The following is a 20,000-nucleotide window of genomic DNA, read 5'->3' on the forward strand; positions in this document are numbered from 1 at the left end:
TCCTCTTTTCTCACTGTTAGTCCTGCCGACTCTTGCTGTCTTTGTGGTCTTTACTTATGGATATAACAGCTCTCTTCCTTTAGTCATAATCTTCTGTCTATGAGAATTAATTTTTCCGTATCTTTTTTCAGTTAATTCTTATACAGAGTGCTTCAAAGGAATCCGCCAAGAGCTTGCATATAAGATCATACGTGAGCTTTGCAGTGAGGTAGTGATATTTTTAGTCCAATGATCTTTAACTTTATACTTAAGATCCTCCCTAAAGGGCGTGATCTTACAATCGTGAACCAATTGAATTTTTTTCCTCCTCCACCCTTTCACCAATCAGATTCGTTGTTACAAGTCTATACGGCAATATTGTTTACTTAGAATAATCTCGAGTCCCAGCATAAATCTCACTTAGGTTAGAAAGGAATGTCATATCAGCAATACACTCGAGCCCCCGGCCATTGTTTATAAACAAGGCGGAAAGGCGGACTTATGCATTCCGCTCGCTTGCTCGTTATATTGTTTTTAGAAACAACTAACCCATAAAACATGACACCCGTCTTCTACCCCACTTTCTACCTTATTTTCTACTAACCTCTTGTAAAATGTCATACGGGCAGTTTTCTCCATTGGAAACTCAAATTCCCTAAAAAAAATCAAGTGGAATGAAAACGCCATTCGAACGCATGCTAGAAACTCTTAACGTGTTTCTGGTATTTAGATACTTTCTCCATTTTTATTTTCTCGCGAATATTAGAAATGTCTTAGTTCTAGTATTCTTCAATAGGAAAAAAATACATACATCTGTCTTGTGTGATATCATTCTACACTTGGGAAGAATTAGGTCACCATAGAAACACACACAACTACTCCATGCTACTATGACGTAACAAAAGTCTTGAAAATCCAAAATTGTTGTGTTTCATCCTTTCAAGACTCTTTTTATGGGTGGCGTTATTATTTTTCCAAGAATTGTGGGATGAGTTTTGACAATCACTACAAATTCCTTAGCTACTATGATGTCCCTTGCAAGTTTTATTTCTGGTAACACTACATGGTCTTATTCAACGTAAAGTGACATCACCGTGATAGAGCGGGATTAACGTTTGAGGCCCGAAGTGCTCAAAACACCAAAGGATTCTTTTCAAAGGTTTTTACCTGCTTTGGAAAGCTAAAGGACTTTCTTTTGGTATTTCTTCTCAGATGTTAATACTTCCACTTTTGGAGTATTTTTCCTTTCACTAAATAAAGTCCTCTGTCGGCAGACAGAAGACAGAATAGAACTTGAGAGTTGATTTCAACTGTAAAGGGATTAATCGGAAAAGTCTTTAACCCCCAGACTGACAAATATTCCCCGGAAAAAAGTATAAGTCGATTTTGACAGTCAACGGGTTAATAACTTTTTCTCGACTGAGATTTTTCGTCGAAGCGTGGCACTATTGGGCTTTTTGCCTCTTCGTCGGGAAAGACCTTGCTTGGGTCGTGCAAGAAACAATAATACAGGAAATCCTGACGGAAGTGACAGCGCCATTTCTGTTCGACGTTCTGCTGACGGGGATGTGACGTGAATCGGTTGTTCGTAATAGTGGAGAGGGTGGTAGTGGTGGCGCTGTGCTGGTACTGGTTTAATGGAGTGAGTGATTCTAGTTGGTTTGTGGATGAAGGATATGGTGGTAGTTCTGAATATATGTGGTAGCAAGAGTAGAGATGTGGTGAGAGGCGTGGTGATGGAAGTGGTGAGAATGGTACAGCTTTGTTGTGGAGTTATATATGGTGATATTGCAGATGGTGGCTATGATGGTGAGTACGATAGGGGAGGTGATGCTAAATGTGATGATGATGGTGGAGGTAGTAACCCTGATGATGGTAGTGGCTGTGTTTGTAGTGATGATCAATGTGGTGCTGATTTCATAGATGGGACAATTGTGGTGACGTTGGAGATGGCTGTGATGTCGAGTTAGATGAAGTGATGATGCTAAATATGGTGATGATGGGAGTGGTGCTGATTTTGACTGTGGTGGTGGTGATGCTGAGTGTAGTGGTGGAGGGAATGGCAAGGGGAGAGGATAGTGATGCGGTTATTTTCATGGGTGTAGTGATTGTATTGATATTGGAGATTGTGCTAATAGTGTCAAGTATGGTAAGGGTGGTGATGCTAAATATAGTGACGGTGGTGGAACTACTCATGATTGTGTTATTGGTGAAAGAGAACATAGTTATAGTGAAAGTGATGATGGTAGTGAAAGGACATAAAATCATATTTAGAAAGTTGTCATAATGACGATGATGGTAATAAAGACAGCGATGATGGTAAAAACCACAATACTGGCGTTAATGCTGGTGCTGGAACCATTGCTTTTAGATTGTGGTGATTATGGTCGTGATGGTGATATTGCTGGTAGCTAGTTTTGTACTGTTGAGGCATTGACGTAGCAAATAGTCCTCTAAAAAGTGGCAAAATTTGCTTTGAGGAGCTGATATTTATACATGAGACAACCGCATTCAAATATTATCTCTAGGTGTTTCTTTAAACCTTCACAAAAGTCTTATAGGGCCAATGGCGCGCACCAACTTGCGGCAATACAGTAAGATGTACGAGAGAATAAACTATCTCCATATTGCCCTTTTTGAAAACTCGCCAAACCCCTGGAGATGCGGATCCTGGAGCCTAAGACTTAGTCTCCTGACCAGGCCCAAGATCTTTGTCATCTTCAATTGTGTTTCTTCCAACTTTTTACATCGAGAGAGTTGATAACCGGCAGCTTTTTTCCCTCACCTACTGGTTTTATTTATTATTATATTATTAATATGATTTTTTTTTTGTCACATCCGACCTAGATATGGATCAAAAGGTCTCCTGTCGGCATGCTCCGCCTTTGTAATCCTTTGTAATCCTTTGTAACATAGAAATAGTATCATATTAACACAAAACAGAAAACTGTCGAAAGTTTCTTCCCAGAAAGACTTATTGGAAGGCTCTATTGTTATTGCCAGCCACTGCAGTAGAGCTTCAAGTTTCCAGTTAGTAAAAATCAAGACAACAATTATCTTCGTAGTGTTAACTTCTTGACTGAAAACTATCACCATGCATTAATCGAGTATTCATAACACGAGTACTAAATAGACTTTACCTCGAGTATACATAAATCTTTTAGTAAAGTGACTTTCCCTTGCCCAAATAAAATAGTCTGACGTTCAAAAAAAAAAAAAAAAAGAGTAAAGAAAGGAAACGGGGAAGAATTTGAGATGGTTGGTAGTACTATTGCTATACCAACTTACCAAGTAGTATTTTACTATTAACTGTATGATTTGACTTAATCCATAACTCATACTTCTCACTTGTATTGTGCATTGGTAAAAACTGAAAGTTAGATAACTGATTTGACATTATATAGGAGACGGCCGGACATTTCATTCTAACGGCTTAAGGATATACGGGACTGATATATATAATCTCAAAATTTTGAATGAGCTATCAGTATATAAATTATATGTTTCATTGAGGTGTGAAGACAAAATGAGTGGTAGGATAGTAAGTTTAGACGCCAAGAATCCGTTGAATTTTTATTTCTGACGTTTCGTCCAACTAGGACTTCTTCAGGATTCAACGGATTCTTGGCGTTTAAACTCACAACCCTACCACTCATATGTTTGATTCATATGCGTGAAGAGAACCCAGAACCCAGATGATAGATACTGCAGTCCAATTATTTAAGTTTGAACGGCAGCCCTAAGAAATACATTCACGTCATTACAATTATATTGGATTATAGTGGAAAACCAACGCAGTAAGGGGACCATTGAGTCCGTAACGAGGCCGTTTTCACAGTCGTTAGGGCTTGTTTGAATGGATACGGCAGCGTGGGGCATCTCATAGCTTCCATGTTGAGCAAACGAGCACATGAGATTGCGAAAATTCTCTATGTCATCCGAACCAGACTTATATCAGGAAACATTTTCATACAAACTAGGGCAGACTCTGTCTTAATTCATCAGTTGAGGTTGGTGACTTTGCATATGGGATTTGGTAGTGTAGCCAAGCATGACGTCGAAGAGGATTGTAGTATAATGAAATCGTAAATCATGAGAAAATTGATTTGTTCCTTTTGAAGATAAGTGAAAAAAGAACAAATAGATCAAAATATAATTGGATTATAGAAAATCCTTCATTGCACAGAATTGCCTGTCTTTGAAAGGAAAAAATATACAAAACGCTATCATTCTAGCAGGGCTTAAAGAACCATAGCAATAAGTGTCTCCCACATTCTACAGGACGCAAACACATCTTCCTATCCACTCCGCTAGTGGCAAGGGAGAATTAATTTAATGAACGGTATTTAACAAAATAATATATATATATATATATATATATATATATATATATATATATATATATATATATATATATGTATACATATATATATATATATATATATATATATATATAAATATCTATATATATATATATATATATATATATTATATTTATATATATATATATATATATATATATGATTTCTCCTATGGAGAAATCATCTCACATCTTGCAAGAGGGAATAAGTCTATCTTGCGTAATAAGGAGAATATCCTTAAGAAAATTGAGCATGCTGAATTGTCTATCACTTTTAATGAAACATGTTTGAGAGAAGACCTCCTCCCATATATACCCTAAAAAAAATATATAATATATATATATATATATATATATATATATATATATATATATATAGAATATATACACATGTATGTATATATAGATTGAGATCGCGGGAGACAGGGAAGATGGAGGCAGGGATTAGAAGGAATAATCGGTTTTTAGGGAATGATTATGGGAAATGTGGACGTTCATGTCACAGTTTACGTAAAGGCGGAAACTATATAACATGCGATTGTCATGATAGCCTTACGGATGCGGAGGCAGATTATGAGAAAAGAGAAGGACAAGGAGGAAGGGGAAAAGAAGGGGAAGAAGATTCGTAGGATTAAGAATAAGGAGAGATTAGTAAATAAGTGGAAGAGGGTGTTTTAGAAAAGGGGAATACGAAGTGTTAATATTTGTATGATGTCAATTAATGATATGATTAGGAGTAGGAGAGGAAAGGAAATCCGATGTGACTTGATGTAGACAAATGGTAAAGGTGTTGCTGGTGATGGTGGTAACTGTAATGATGATAATGATGATGGTGGTAATAATGATGTTGTGGTGATGTTACGATGATGATAATGATGATGATAATGATGACGATGATGATGATGATGATAATGATGATGATGACGATGATGATGATGATGATGATGATGATGATGATGATGATGATGATGATGATGATGATGATGATGATGATGATGATGATGATGATGATGATGATGATGACGACGAAGACGACGATTTCGATGACGATGACGACGACGACGATGATGACACTACCGTTGACGACATTGCCGGAAATAGTGGCCGAGGCGCCTTCTGTGATGACTGTGATTATGAAAAGGTCCCATTGAATTCACTTTAAGCGGAAGCGATGAGGTGCTCAGACGCTGACCTCCCAGCGAACCAAGATGCCGTTGATCTTAAAGTGAGCCCCGATAGGATCAAATGGCGACCGTTTTATGGATCCAGGGGCCGGAATTAACGAGAAATCCTTCATCAACACTTTCAAAGGAACGGAATGTAGAAAGTCCATTCCCCCGGGCAGGAATATTCACTGGTATGAGTTTATATCCTTAAACCCCGTGGCCAACTTCCTCTGGTAATTGTCTGGTTGAAATTTGGATCATGTATCTCAAATGGTCTTAGCGAAGGAGTAATTCGAATCTGAACCATTTCAACATAATGGCGTCCTTTAACTATCTAGTTTTGACTAAGAACTTTCCATTTTAATCAGCTGAGTGACAAGCACGAATTCTCTAAATTAAAGCTCATTCCATCACATGCATTTTTTGCTCATATCTCTCCACAGACACACAAGCAGAAACTTGTTATGAACCAACCCCACGTACTACTCCTTTTAATCAAATCTCTATTAAAATTACTTTATCCCTTTCACTGTAATAAAGAAAAAACGTATACATCCACCCAAAAGTAATTTTCTATTTAATTGCTGAAAACATATTTAAGCCACAAAAAAAAAAAAAAAAATCTTTTGGCCGGTTAGACACCACCGGATAGATAAAGGCTCTGCTATTAGTGAGCAACATTGAAATTATTGGAGACAGTATGAATGCTTTTCTTTGACAAAATTTTGACATGGTCCAAGAATATATCTTTAAAAAACGTACATACATACATACATATACCAAGGCTTTTCCCCCTTACAAGGGGGTAGCCAAAAAGAAAAAGGCATAAAATCATTCCCACACATGCCATCCCTTAATAGAAACCACACGCCTCCACCCTCCCTCTTATCTTAGCACCTCATGAATGACGGGTCATCCCTGCAGCCCTTGTCCACTGCCCTGAGTCAGAAGCAGTGTCGCAAGACACAGCACATCCACAAAAACGTATCTCAGTAAAAGGGACAAGTACAAAGGCAGTAACTGAGAACTACTGCCTATCACACAAAAAGTTGTTTCGAAAGTATGTGGTATTCCTTATTTTGTGAAAAATATCTATAATGAATGTTTAGGTAATTAGAATTGATAAAGCTAGAACAGCGAACAGAACTGTTGTTACGTCAGTTTGTTAAACCCTTGTTTATATATGTTGCCAATTTTGTGAAACATATTTTGGTTAATACTACGAGGAACTTTACCTTTTAAACTTACAAAAAGATCAGCACGTGATGACGGAGCTTTATTAGCACGACATTTTACTTATCAGAGCTTTATCATGTACATAGTCGTGGCACGCAAATCTTTGATAATAAGTAGTAAGACCTTCAGAGAACGAAGGAAAATTAATAGAATATAGTGATGGCTAAGAAGGACGGAGAGTAAATGTCCGCGTGCAGGGGGACATTTGTTCACCACAGGTTAACAAATACGCAAGAGAGTAGTTGCCTTAGGCTCAGGTGATACGGAGCTGAAAGTGATTACATAATCGTGGTACACAAATCTATGATAATAAATAGTATGACCTTAAGAGAACGAAGTAAAATTAATAGAATCTAGTGATGGTTAAGGAGGACGGAGAGTAAATGTCCGCGTGCAGGGGGACATTTGTTCACCACAAGGGGACATTTGTTCACCACCGGTGAACAAATACGCAAGAGAATGGTTGCCTTAGACTCAGATTATTACAAAGGATTATAAAGGCGGGGCATGCCGACAGGAGACCTTTTGGTCTATATCTAGGTCGGATGCGAAAAAATCATAATATTAATAAATGAATAAATAAAAACTATAATAATGTAAATAACAAATAGAATACATAAATAAATGCATAGGTATAGTAATAACAAACAGAATACATAAATAAATGCATAGGTATAGTTAAATGATAAACAAATAGGTAAATAGAAAATAATAATAAATTGACATATAACTAATAATAAATGAGAATCAAACAGACAAATGATAACAAAACAAAAAAGTGATTATAAAAGAGTCGATTTGATGAATAATAGTACAGTTCAGAGACTTTACTCCAGCAAAAGCAAAACGATTTTATTGGGATAAAGGAGCATCATCGTAATGAAGATTCTATTGCTAACCCCAATTTCTGTCCTCTGAAATATCAAAAATACACAAACATAATTGTCGTTGTTGTTGAGTCGAAACAAACCTGTTCAAAAAATCGCATTGATTATAACAGAACTACTGGATAGGGTGATTATAATCAACAAATATTCAAAGAACCCTCTAAAATTAACCAATTAAAATAACAAAAAATATATCACCTTAGTGATAGATACTTCAAAGCACATCCATTATTGAACAATTAAGTTTTCTTTCCGCAAAGGATATAATACAAATGACCATATCTTGGACATTTACTGAGGTCATGCTTCATTACATTTTCAGATGAGCTAATATCAACTACTCTATGGGGATTCTTTTAACATTAATATAATTTTGTCTGACAGTCTCGTTGATAGCGTCATCTTGGGGTAGGAACTCGTATACATATAATGACCTTCCAGTAATTCCCTCGTGATGGTTTTTATGTCTATATCCCTCGGGTTACTTGCTTGACTCGTGATCGACAGGTATTACCCATCCGGATGTGAGCTTAGAGGTTATACACACACACACACACATACACACACACACACACACACACACAACCCAAACACACCACACACACACACCCACACACACACACACACACACACACACATGATATATATAAATAAATATATATACTATGTGTATATGTAAATATATATCTAATGTATATATATGTATATATATAGTATAATATATATAATATATATATATATATATATATATATATATATATATATATATATATATATATATATCTTTCCTCCGTCCATCTTCATCTCCAACGTTGCTCTCTGAGCTGAATAAGATTAACCGACTTTAGCCAGGACAACATATGTGAAGCAAAACACTATGCCAATTAGCTTAATCGAGGTAATTATAATGTCGTCACTCGAGGAGAAGCCGTTAACTCAATAGAATCAAATATCATTAGCCAGCAAACATGATCGGGTTACAAGTTCCACAATAATATCACATGATTTAGATACCTTGTGTTTGCAGAACGATATTAATTTGCAAGTGTGTCTTTTTTCATTTGGTGTTTACATACACGGATATGATGAACAAAAAAGCCTCGCGTATCAAGAATCGTCCTGAAGATCTTTTTCGTTATCCACTTGACTTCTCGAAGTAGGCGTGGCGTCAGAATCAGGGATGGGGGTGGACATGAAATAGTGTTCGTCTCGTCGTCATTACCTTCCTCAGGGTTGAGTCGTCTTGTCCGTCTGCTGCTCTCGATTCCCGTTTTCTTTCTCGATTCGCGGTTATGACTCTCCGCATCTTCATTCCTCTTTCAACATTGCTGACGTTTAAGGATGTCCGTCGGGTCCTATTCGGACGATTTCCTACTCTCTCTTTCAGTAATGGCTCTCCTGATCCTCTTCTGCCTCCTCCTCCTCCTCTTCCTTCTCCTCCTCCTCCTCCTCCTCTTCCTCCTCCTCCTCCTCCTCTTCCTCCTCTTTCTTCTCCTCCTCCTCCTTCTCCTCCTCCTCCTCCTCCTCCTCCTCCTCCTCCTCCTACTCCTCCTCCTCCTCCTCCTCCTCCTCCTGATCCTAATGCTGCTTATCACTCTTCCTTACTTTCTTCGTCTCCGTCTAAGTCTCCTTCTGTATATCCCCTTCCCTTTCTCGTTCTACTCCTTCCTTTCCTTTTCCTTTTTTCTTCTATCTTTTCTTCTTTTTCTCCTTCTCCATCTCCTTCTTTATCTCCTTATCCTTCATTTCCTTTTTCTTTTTCTTCTTCTTTTCCTTCTTCTTCACCTCCTTCTCTATCTCCTTCTTTATCTCATTATCCTTCATTTCCTTTATCTTTTTCTTCTTCTTTTTCTTCTTCTTTTTCTCTTCCATCTCTTTCTTTATTTTCTTTATCCTTCTTATTCCATTTTCCCTCTTTCTTCTTCTAATTCTAATCAAGTTCCATTTCCAATTACAATTCTATTTCTAGCTCTCGTTCTGATTCTAATCTTAATTCTAATGTTTATTCTAATTCTAATTCTTACTCTAATTCTAATTCTAATCTTACTTCTAATTCTAATTCTAATTCTAATTCTAATTCTAATTCTAATTCTAATTCTAATTCTAATTCTAATATTTATTTCCAGTATCGTATCCCAACTTCAAATTCAATTCTAATTCTAATTATAATTCACCTCATTCTTCTTCTGCTTCTCCTACTCCTCGTCTTCCTCCTCATCCACGTACTCCTCTTCCTCCACTTTGTCGTCACTGTAGTCTTTCATCAGTGTTATCTCTCTCATTGCCAATGCTCTGCGTGTCCAGATATGTTTCTTTGAGTTCATTAAGTTCCCCCGAAGTCTCTTTCTCTCCTTTTCCCTCCCTCCTTCCCATTCTTCCATATATTCCCGTTTTCTTTTGTTTTCTTTCCCTCCCTCTCGTCCTCCCTCACTTATTAGCTCCTCTCTCTCGTTCTCATGTATATTCTCTACTCTCGCTTTCTCCCTCCCTCATTCTCTCATGCACATTTTCTCTCATTTATCTCTATTCTTATATTCTCGCCATTGTTCACGAAGTTTGTGATAAACATTGAATCTAAATTTGCACTTTCCTAATTTTCTCTTTTGTTCACATATTCTCTCATTCATCACTCCTCTCGGATCCTCGCCGTCGCTTACGCAGTTTATGATAAACATTGAATCAAAATTTGCACTTTCCTAATTTTCTTCTCTGTCTACTTGTTATTCTCATCACTAGGAATCTCTCTCTCTCTCTCTCTCTCTCTCTCTCTCTCTCTCTAACTCTCTTTCTGTATAGCGTATGGATGGCATAAGATTTATTTACCCTGTGTTTTAAAGACTAGTCTGACATTCGTATGACCCAAAGTCAAGCAGTAACGACTCATGTTTTTAGAAAAATCTCCACTCAGTAAAAGAACACCAATCACTTTTGAATTTTTTGTATTTCTCTTTTCTGTTTCCATTTTCTATTTCTCCTTTGCCATCTCTATGACTCTGACTCACGGACGAAATAATATCCCCATGAATACAAGCAGTAGTTTTGGTAATAAAGTACGATTTTTTTTTCTTTTTTTTAGCATTCAGTTCCCTCCATCCTTCCTTTTTCCCCTTCCAGTACCTCTGTCTCATACCAGGTTTTTCATTCCTCTAACCCTTTCCGCCTTTACTTCCGTTTTGTCCTGCATGGGGTATCTTGATAGCTACATTTTCATGTTCTCAGTACCTTAGTGATTTTAGTGACACACCTAAGGACCATTCTTCAAACATGTCTTATGATTAGAGGTTACCCCTTCATTCAGGGAAGAATGGTGAATATTTTCAATCTCTATTATCCATCCTTCATGTCATTCTTCTTCAATCTCTCCATTCCTAACCTTAGTGATTTAAGTGGTATCACTAAGGACCAGTCATTAAAACATACCTTATGATTAAAGGTTTATCTCCATTCAGGGAAAAATGGTGATTATTTTCAATCTCTATTATCCATCCTTCATGCCATTCTTCTTCAATCTCTACTTTCCCTCCCTTAGTGATTTTAGTGGTATCCCTAAGGACCAGTCATTAAAACATATCTTATGATTAGAGGTTTATCTCCATTCAGGGAAAAAATGATGATTATTTTCAATCTCTATTATCCATTCTTCATGCCATTCTTCTTCAATCTCTACTTTCCACACCAGTGGTATTTTCCTGAAGGATGAAATTGTTATTAACCTCTGATGAAATTCATTCCCTCTGGTTGTCCCGTACCTTCCCCATTATATCTTTCTTTCTCTTCTTTTCTTTCTATCTTTTTCTTTCTTAATATCCTCCTTCTTTATCTCCATCCTTCCTTCCCTCTTCCATCTCACTTTCTTAAACTGTTTCGCTTCTCCGTTTTTCTCTTCTTCGTGCGGTTGATGTTATTGTCCATATTTTTCCTTTTGTTTTTAAACCTCCCTACTTTAGCCTTTCATGAAGCGGCCTTGCTATGGATGTGCTTTGTCTTACGACACTGCTTCTGACCCAGGGCAGTGGACAGGATGCAGGGATGACCCGTCATCCAGGAGGTGCCAAGATAAGAGGGAGGGAGGAGGGTGGAGGGGAGTGGAATATATAGGAAATGGAATAGATGGGAGTGTTTTCTATGCCTTTTTCTTTTTGGCTACTCCCCGTGTAGGGGAAAAAGCCTTTAGTATATGTATGTATGTTGTTTAGTCTTCTGTCTTATTTCATCTTATAGCATCTCAAAGTCTTCTTCTCAATTTGATTTGTGTCGTTCTTTCACTCTTCTTTCTTTTTTATTCTGAAAATATGTCGATAATCTCCAGTTTTTTTTATAAATTGTTTTCCTTTTACTGCCCAAAAGGTGTCTTGCATTGTGTAAAATTGCCTGGCGCTAGCCAGAAAAAAGCCTTTAAATAGGACGCTGGGCATTGATAGGCTATCAATCCACTGCTCTCCCCTCCTATACTTTCCCCCTTTCCATTCCTCCTATGCTTTCCCCTCTTTTCGTGGCCATAGTCATTCTTCCCCTCACTTCTTCCCCTCTCTTCCCCCCCCACCCCACTCCCAACTAGCATTTTCTCTTTTTCCCTTTTCTGCATATTTTTGCTGTTTGCTTATTTCATCTGTTTCGTTTTTGTTTCGTTTCTTTTCATTTCTCCTTAATTGATTTTATTATCAAACCCTCTCGGTAGTGAGGTATAGTTTATCTCTTTGTTTGGTTTGTTCTTGTTATTACCAAAATATTTCATTTAGCTTGAGGAAACATTCCACAACGAAAACGCAAAAAAGTTCTTCAAAATTATCTGAATTAATCCTTCAACCACACTATACAACTTCAACCGTTTCTTCCGGCCACCGTCAGATGATTTATTTCAACTGACGAAACGTTTCTCAGCAAATGGCTCGACACATTCTCTTGTGAGTAAACCAGAAGGATTTCACGCACCTGAAAAGGCGGACACTCAGCCTAGAAGGCGTTGATTGGGTTAGTCGAGCAAATACTTTGGGACTGAATATCTCTGATCTTCCACATCATTTAAGCTTGCATTATCCTCACCTTCACAATGTCTCTAATGGCATTCCAGTTTCTCTTTCCTGCTCCTCTGAACTTCCTTTCTTATTGTTCTAGTTCATTTCTTCTCCTTCTACTCCTCCTCCTCTTCTTCTAGTTCTTCCTCCTCCTCCTCTTCTTCCTTCTACTCCTTCTACTCCTCTCTGAACTTCCTTCCTTATTGTTTACGTCCATTTCTTCTCCTTCTACTCCTCCTCCTCTTCCACTAGCTCTTCCTTCTCCTCTTCTTCTTCCTTCTACTCCTCCTCCTCTTCCTCTAGCTCTTCCTCCTCCTCTTCTTCCTTCTACACCCTCCTCTTTTTCCTACTCCTCCTGAACTTTATCGTCATTCTCCTCTTCCTCCTTCTTGTCTTGATCTTTGTTTTCTTTTTCCAGTCCATCTTCATGTTCATATCCCTTCTCCTCTTCCTTCTCTTCTACTCTCCTCGTCTTTATCTTCCTCCTCCCTTACCTCTCCCTCCTCCTCTTCCTCTTCCTCTTCTCGCTATATCTTCTCTTCTTCTTCCTCCCACTTTTTATACGCCTTCTCTTCCTCCTCTTCCTTCCTTTCCTCTTCATTCTCCTCCTTCACCTCGTCCTCCTCCTCCTCCTCCTTGCCCTCCTCCTTCCTCTTCTCGTCAATCTCCTCTTCCTCAGTCATTTCTTTTTCCTCTTCCTCTTACTCTTTTACTCCACCTCCTTCGCCCATGTCTTTTCTTCCTTTTCTTCCTTCTCTTTCTTCTCTTTTTACTCATCCTCCTTCTAGTCTTCCTCTGCCTCCTCCTCACCTTGCTCCTCTATCTCCTCTTTCTTTTCTTACTTTCCTTTTCTCTTCTTTTCTATATTCTTCTCCGGCTTTTTCTTCACCTTTTTCTTATTCTCCTCCTTCTTCTCTTTTATTTCCTCCCCTCTCTGTTTTATTTCTCTCTCCCGTCTTCCTCACCTTCCCTTTTACTGACGTGTTTTCTCTCTCGTGTTGTTGTTTGATTTCTCTTCTTGGTTCTAGAGATCTTTTAAGAATCATAGAAAATCAGTTTTGTCTCCGCAACTTCACAGTATTGTAATTTTCACCGTCGTTGTTCACATTTTCGTCATCCTATTTTTTTTTTTCTCAAAAGTTTCCAAAGGTTTTCAAAGGAAAAGCATAATGACAGGAGACCTTTTGGTTCATAAATAGGCTAGATACTAGGAATAAATAATTAAAATAAGACATTAATAATCAAGCGAACAACACAACTGGTAGACATTACAGCTTATGCTTAGGTGTTTATCTAAATGAATCTTTAAATTTCGAACCGTACCGCATTGCATTGTGGGTGGATGGAGGATAAAGATATAAAGAGAAGGAGTAGGAGGGCAGGGAGGGGACCGAGAATCTAACGCCACGAAAGTATATAATCGTATTCACCCTTCTCTTCCAACCCTTAAATAATTACTTTTTAAACTAGACTCGATGCCCTTACAGTCACTAGTGATAATTAACTACCCTTGCCTGTGCAAACACTTACAAGAAATGGTAGAGTTTTAGCCACAGATAAATTCTTACGGACGTAAGTTCTCTGACTTTCTTCTTGTTACTTCTTACTACTTGTATCATGTCTTTCTTTCTCTAGACCCTCATTTATTCGTCCGTGCACTCCTCCTCCTCCTCATTATTATTCCTAGTTCTCCTATGTTTACTATGGTTTACTAATAGGGTGGTTGATGAATGGAATAAACTGAAACTATCAGTTGTTTTAAAAAACGATTAGACAACTTTATGGATGGGGACGACAGGTGGTGATGGATACGGAGCTGCCTAGTGTAGGCCTTATGGTCTCTTGCAGTTTCCTTTATTCTTATGTTTTTATGTTCTTATGTTTGCTCTACGCATTATTTATCAAAGAGCTATCACTTCGACTTCTCATATTAGCTCAGCACACACAAGCTTCCCTTTTGCAGTTTCTTCTCAATCTCCACGCATTAACTCATTTTCTATTACATTTCATTCATCTCTCCTTCCATTTCATTTCCCATTTTACCTTCATTTCTTCCCCTCGCTTCATTTCTCTTTACCTTTCTTCCCTGCTACTCGCTTCTATCAAACTCTTTTTTTACCTTTAACTTCCCTTTCCTTTGTCCAACTTCCATTCGTCCATCTTCCATTCCTCAAGCTTGTCCTAATTCCTCGTATGGTGTCACTACTTTCTCAGACCTTCCGGATACTTGAAGTTCTAACACGACAGCTACAGTGAGGTTCTCTCAGTAGATAAGAATATTTTGTCTGGTCTTACTTTATGTACACGAGAATCATTGAAGGACTTCGCCAAGCTGAATAGTGTCATTACTTTCTCAGACCTTCCGGATACTTGAGGTTTTAACACAACAGCTACAGTGAGGTTCTCTCAGTTAAAAAGAATATTTATTGGTCTTACTTTATGTACACAAGAATCAATGAAGGACTTCGCCAAGCTGAATGGTGTCATTACTTTCTCAGACGTTCCGGATACTTGAGGTTTTAACACGACAGCTACAGTGAGGTTCTCTCATTTAAAAAGAATATTTTGTCTGGTCTTGCTTTATGTACACGAGAATCATTGAAAGACTTCGCCAGGCTGGAAGGCGTTGAAGCATTCAAAGAAATAGTCTCAACCTCTTTGCTGGAAAGAGTGTTTCAGACCTTCCGGATACTTGAGGTTTTAACACGACAGCTACAATGAGGTTCTCTCAGTAAAAAAGAATATTTTGTCTGGTATTACTTTATGTACACGAGAATCATTGAAGGACTTCGCCAGGCTAGAAGGCGTTGCACAACCTGGAAGGCGTTGAGGCGTTCAACAAAATAGTCTCAACCCCTTTCCTGGAAAGAGTGTTTCCCCCACAGCTAAATTAAATCGCTTAGTTGCAGCCCGAATTTATAACAAAGCCGTAAAACACAACAAAAAAGTTAAATCCTTTTCCACGGAGACTTTCCCCTTAGATATATGAAACCATCTAGTGGTTTATTTTTTTATATTGTTCTCTTTTATAAGATAAAAATGCATCACTGCGTAGATGGAGTTAGCTTATTTTTCTCCTTATCACCAGTTTTTATTTCACAAAATTCCCAAATTTTTCCTTATTCTTTTTTCCTCGTTGGCTTGTCTTCTAATTTCTTCACTGCCGTAATACTTACTCATCTGGGGAGAATCTCTTGATATAAACTAAAACATATTATATAAATGTTGCTAGTAAAACTAAGGGGGCTCTTTTTAATCCTCTATAGCCCATATGTCCACTTATTTACCTTACTGGCCACCCTTCATTCGTTCCTCTTTCCCTTTTACCCCTATTCGCCTCCTCTCCTATTCTCCTTTCTCCCTTTCCTCCTCTCCTTCTCCCCGTCTCTCCTCTGTTCTTCCTTTTCCCTTCTTCCCTTTCTTCTATCCTTCTTTCTTTACAATTTCTTCTCTTCTCTACTCTACTCTCCTCTACTCTACTCTCCTCTACTCTACTCTACTCTACTCTACTCTATTCTCCTCTCTTCTCCTCCCCTCTCCTCTCCTCTCCTCTTCTCTCCTCTTCTCTCCTCTCCTTTCTTCTCCTCTCTTCTACTCTCCTCTCCTCTCCTCTCCTCTCCTCTCCTCTCCTCTCCTCTCCCTCTCCTCTCCTCGTCACTCCTCTCCTCTCCTCTCCTCTCCTCTCCTCCTCTTCCTCTCCTCTCCTCTCCTCTTCTCCTCTCTCTTTTCTCCTATTCTATTCTCTTCCTATTTCACCCTCCCTCCGTCACTCCCTACCTCTTCCATCCTCTCCTCTCTAATTCCCTTACTCTCTCCTCTTTTTCTCCCTTCCTTCTCCCTATCGTTACCCTCGTCTTTCCTTCCTCCCCACATCTCTCCTTCACTCCCGCCTTCGCTCCCAATTACCTACACATTTGGCCTCAAGCTACTCCCCAATCACTCCCCCGTATTCCCCATACGTGTGAGTCACGAGTTTCAATTCGGGACCCACTATTCCCTAACTCCCACAGACGTGTCTCGAATTCCCCTCAACACATAATTGATTCGACTTAATCTAGCCCTGCCTCCTCCCACAACATTTCAATTTTCAAGATACTGTTCGTGTTTCTTTCCATAATCATCGCTCATTTTGATTTTTTGCTTATAATTTCCTTAATATACCATTATGGTAATCTGGGATTCGAAATTGCTTCATGACTATTTGTATACTAGCTAGAGCCTCATCACCCATTGCTGACTGCCACTATCTCAGGCTGATTGAGTACGTTAGGTGAAATTGACGTAGCAAGCCAGGTCTGAGGTCCTACTGCCGTAAGACGTTTACAAATACTTATAAGAAGGTCTACTCACTCATTCCATGCATTTTCTACTGAACACCAACCTTTCCTTATCTATTTACATTTCTTTTACGTTATTCTTTGAATATATGTATGTATGTATGTATGTATGTATGTATGTATGTATGTATGTATGTATGTATGTATGTATGTATGTATGTATGTATGTATGTATGTATGTATGTATGTATGTATGTATGTATGTATGTATGTATGTATGTATGTATGTGTGCGTATGTAACCACTAGGAAAAGTAAACTAACGAGGCAGAGCGCTTTCGTATAATTACATCTTCAGTGCAGATACAAAGAAGGAACTATGCACTGAAGATGTAATTATACGAAAGCGCTCTGCTTCGTTAGTTTACTTTTCCTAGTGGTTACTTACGCATTTGTGAACACACGCTCCTACTGTTTTTATTGCAGTATGTATGTATGTATGTATGTATGTATGTATGTATGTATGTATGTATGTATGCATGTATGTATGCGTATGTAACCACTAGGAAAAGTAAACTAACGAAGCAGAGCGCTTTCGTATAATTACATCCTCAGTGCAGATACAAAGAAGGAACTATGCACTGAAGATGTAATCATATGAAAGCGCTCTGTTTCGTTAGTTTACTTTTCCTAGTGGTTACTTACGCATTTGTGAACACACGCTCCTAGTGTTTTTATTGCAGTATATATGTATGTATGTATGTATGTATGTATGTATGTATGTATGTATGTATTCTTTGATTATCGATTTCTTTAACCCTTTGATACCCTTAGGTTCCTCTTAAGCTGAATAAAACGGTCGACTGTTACTCCTCGTGAATCTTTTAAAAAGAACAAATTGGTTTCCTTGGGTACAATAGTGTTAGGAGCACCTCGTATATTTACATTTGTAACCCAACCATCCTAATCTTTGCAATTTCTCTTCATTTCTTTCTTGTGCAAGGCTTCTTGTACCCTACATGCATTTCGTATCTAACACCTTCATAATGCCACGGGATTTTCCATAATCATAGAAGCGCTGGTAAACTATAGTTCGCAACACAACCAAGACTCTAGTCACATTGATCTATTTCAAAGTTCAAGTTCTGGGACGCCGTCTTTGCGACTAGGTTAATACTCTCTCAGTTAATCCCTTTCGCTACGGTAATTTACAGGATGAAAATAATGATCCAGTGTTAATAAGAATAAAACTTGTAACGTAACATACTCTAGAGATTCTGGTCTAATTAAATTTATATTTTACCGCTTGAGGGACATCACCGAAGCTAAAAGGTTAACTCTTCCTCCTTTCCCCGGATCCTCACCAATCGCTTCCTACTGTCCTCGTACTTAACCATACCTTGGCCCCGCGCGCGTGTGCGTGTGTGTGTGTGTATGTGTGTGTATGTGTGTGTGTGTGTGTGTGTGTGTGTGTGTGTGTGTGTGTGTGTGTGTGTGTGTGTGTGTGTGTGTGTGTGTGTGTGTGTGTGTGTGTGTGTGTGTGTGTGTGTGTGTGTGTGTGTGTGTGTGTGTGTGTGTGTGTGTGTGTGTGTGTGTGTGTGTGTGTGTGTGTGTGTGTGTGTGTGTGTGTGATTAGGAAGGTCCTTAACTGAATAACAAAATACTACTTGGTAATTGGAAGTCTGGGCAATCTTCATCCGTAAAAATGTATTTATTTGTTGCATTGACGCTTGGAATTTAGATAACAACGACTCAAAAAGGACACATATACTCGTAAGAGAATAGGCGAAGAAAAAATTCAAAATGGATATGATTTTTTTTTAGACAGAAGAATAATAGTAGTGATATTGAAAATAATGAGTCTTTGTCCAGTTAGTGATTGTTACTAATGCTTTTGATGATGATGGAAAGAATGATTAAGATGGTGGTTGAGGAAGAGGCGATAATGAATTTGGCGACGATATCTTTGAATTGGCTTTTACTTCGCTATCAAAAGTGTCATGCACAGAGCTGAAGAAAAGCGTCTGACGCCAATTGGAAAAAGAAGAAAAGGTATTTGGTATGGAAAGTAGACGTTACCACCTCAACCACAACCACAACCACAACCACAACCACAACCACAACCACAACCACAACCACAACCACAACCACAACCACAACCACAACCACAACCACAACCACAACCACAACCACAACCACAACCACAACCACCACCGGTAAAACCACACCAGCACTACCACCATCACCACCAACTTCACGTCCACTTTCATCTCCACTTCCACCTCCACCTCCACTTTCACATCCACCTCCACTTCCTCTTCCACCACGTCTACGAAGCTGATCTTTGACCTGACGTCTTCTGCTTTATCCCTACTACTTATCACCCACCTCAGACCATACCTTCTCCTCCTTCCTCCTTCCTCCTTCCTCCTTTCTCCTTCCTCCTTCCTCCTTCCTCTCCTTCCTCCTTCCTCCTTCCTCCTTCCTCCATCCTCCTTCCTCCTTCCTCTTTCCTCCTTCCTCCTTCCTCCTTCTTCCTTCTTCTTTCCTCTTTCTTCCTTCCTCCTTCCTCTTTCTTCCTTCTTCCTCTTTCCTTCTTCCTTCTTCCTCCTTCTTCCTTTATCTTTCCTTCTTCCTCTTTCCTTCTTCCTCCTTCCTCCTTCCTCCTTCCTCCTTCCACCTTCCTTCTTCCTCCTTCTTCCTTCCTCCTTCCACCTTCCTTCTTCCTCCTTCTTCCTTTCTCCTTACTCCTTCTTCCTTCCTCCTTACTTCTTCCTATTTCCTTCTTCCTTCTTCCTTCTTCCTCCTTCGTCCTTCCTCCTATATCTTGCCTTTTTCTATTTTCTTTTCTTTTTTCTTTTACTCATCCCTTCTTTGAATTTCTTTATCCTTCCTTCCTCTCTCTTTCATGCTTCTTCCTCTTTCTTCTATCTTCTCTTCTCATTCTTTACTACTTTCTAGCTTCCTCCTCCCCCTTCCTTCTACCTCATCTTTCCTCATTTTCGCTCATTCTTAGTCATTTCCCGTATTTCTTTCGGCCTTCCCATCATTTCACCATCTTCTTTACTCCTTTCTCCATTT

This window comes from Oratosquilla oratoria, chromosome 31 (assembly GCF_046742065.1).
Source record: "Oratosquilla oratoria isolate Oo_2021 chromosome 31, ASM4674206v1, whole genome shotgun sequence".
NCBI classification, from domain to species: domain Eukaryota; kingdom Metazoa; phylum Arthropoda; class Malacostraca; order Stomatopoda; family Squillidae; genus Oratosquilla; species Oratosquilla oratoria.